Genomic DNA, 2,770 nt, shown 5'->3' on the forward strand with positions numbered 1-2,770 from the left:
TGTGATTGACTTATTTCACTCAGCATAATGTCCTCCAAGTTCATCCACGTTATGTGGTGTTTTGCAGATTCTACATTATTCTTTAGCATTACATAATATTCCATTGTGTGTATGTACCATATTTGGTTATCCATTCCTCAATTGATGGACACTTTAGGATAGATCTTGAAACATTCTTTTTGATGATGAATGCCTTGGCACTCCTCTTCAATTTGTCATTCCTGGCATAGTAGATCATATGGTTGTCTGATTCAAAATAGCCAAAACCAGTTCAGTTCAACTCACTAATGCCTAGGATATAGATCTTTATGAATTCCATTTCATTTTTGACAACTTCCAATTTTCCTACATTCATACTTTGCAAACATCACATTCTGATTATTAATGGATGTTTGCAGACATTTCTTCCCATTTTGAATCATGCCCCATCAGCAAATGGAGGTCCTGAAAGCTTTACTCCATCCATGTCTTTAAGATTGACTCTGTTTTGAGGAGACTGCTCTTCCCCAGTTGTATTTTGAGTACCTTCCATTCTGGCACTATATCAGACAATGTTTCAGGGCTATTCATAAAGTTTTCTAGTAATGTATCAGACGTGTTTCACTGCTATTCATAAGGTTTTTACAGGCCAATTCTTTGAGAACTGAATGGCCCCTTCCTTCTTTCAAGTCTCTCTTAGTCTGGAAGCTCTGCTGAAACCTGTCCACGACGGGTGACCCTGCTAATATTTGAAATTCCAATGGCATAGCCTCCAGCCTCACAGCAACAAGCAAGCAACCACAATATGACAAACTGGCAGACAAGTAGTGGGATGTCACCCTAGGACTATGGAAATCATTATATTGGTGCATAGAAAGAAAAGACATGAAATTATACTTCTCTACAGTTTATCTTACCCTTTTAAACCACTTTTGTGTATGTGTGTGTTGTAAATTGTTTAGTAGTATATAATTATTCATGCAATGTACAAATAAATATTCATATATTTGTGTATTCTCATTATATATTTTACTGGTAAAGATGCACTATCAAAAATTTTGAACCCACTCATCTAAACCATGCATGCCTATTTGTACTGCAAATGATTACCTATTTGCTTCTTTAGGAGAGAAGTTTTACAACCTGAAGTAATTACTCATCTAAATATTTTACCACTGTCTGTATTTATGTATTCATTCACTTAAATCACTTACTTATAGCATATATAACACTGATGCTTTAAGCTAGGTACAGAGTTTTGGCTTGGATTTACTGTTCTTCCTCACGAGTAAAATTTTTCCAAAAATAACTTTGGAGGACAAATTATTTGTTGATTGAAATCATAAGCCCTGTTGATCTTTCCTAAGCACAAAAGAACTACTCAACCTTCTAATAAAACAACAACCACACACACACATACAAAAACTTGTAAAATGATTATAACAATACTTAATTAATCTGCAAGGTTGTAACAATTGAAGAGATAATTTTCAGTAATGAGTACAATTATTGGAAGAAACTTTAAAAATGTAATGTAGCATCGTTTTTTGAGTCTCAGAAACAGTACACCCTTTCTCCAGTCTGTGCTAAATAACCTCATTTCCTTCAATATTTCCTCCAGATATATTTCATTAGTTTATGGCTTGGTGACTTAAAGTGAATGCTCTACTCTGCTAAAGCCACAGTGAGGTAAAAATCCTTCCTCAGTCTGAATACATCAAAACTCATTTAATATGTCTGGAAAATATGAATTTGTCCTGCATTTTCTTTCTATAATGGCACTTCATTGCTGACACACATTTATCTCATGGCTAGTTATGCGTCCTAAGCATTTTTCCACTGTATTTATGCTTAGCCATCCTATATTTGTGTTACTGGATTTGTGTTCTTTGGAGGATGACCTGGCATTTGCCATATTAAATTTCAGCTTTGTTGATGAAATCATTTTCTAATCTTTCAACAACACTTTCTATTTTTTCCCCCATATATAGAATTCTGGCAACCTCATCTAGGTAATTTAATATTATGTACAAATTTGATGAATATATTCTTAAGTTTTTCATAAACATGATAAAAAATGACATATCCTTACCAGAAAAGTTTGATATAGCTTCCCAGATCAATGCCATTAATAACTCTTTTTCTCTTATTTTCTTAAAGTAAAAGTAATGCACAAGGTAGTGTGATATCAGCAGCTATGGAGTCCCTGACTGGTACAAATGGCTAATGTGCTCAGCTGTTACCTGAAAGGTTAGAGATTTGAGTCTGCCCAGATGAGCCTTAGAAGAAAGTCCCGGCAATCTTCTTCTTAAAAATCAAGACTTGAAAATGCTATGGAGCACACTTCTACTCTGATATACATGGGGTCATCATGAGTAAGACTTTATTTGACAGCAACTGGTTTTTATAGGGGTATAAGGTATGGTTTCTAACCAGTCTTGGGGATCAATGAAGTCTTCCAAGAACATGTGACATCTACACTGAGATTTGAAAGATAAGTAGTAGGGATGAGCCAGAAGACAAACGGCAAGAAGAATGTTCCAGATAATAGGTGGAAAGGGAGGGTGTGAGAGAGATCATATTTCTTCTGGACATGGAAAGCTGTTCTGTGTGATAGAAAGGACTAGGGATACTGGTGACAGATGAGATTGGAGAGATTCATAAAGTCAGTTCTTGAAGGGTCTTATAACCAGGGTAAGGTGTCTGGACTTTGAGGTCATTGGGGAAACACCAAAAGACTTTTAAAACATCATGCTGACATCCTCAAATTATTCTGTAGAAAAAATAAACA

The sequence above is a fragment of the Orycteropus afer genome, unplaced genomic scaffold, assembly GCF_000298275.1.
Source record: "Orycteropus afer afer isolate SDZICR_OR568_19922 unplaced genomic scaffold, OryAfe1.0 scaffold00026, whole genome shotgun sequence".
Classification (NCBI taxonomy): Eukaryota; Metazoa; Chordata; class Mammalia; order Tubulidentata; family Orycteropodidae; genus Orycteropus; species Orycteropus afer.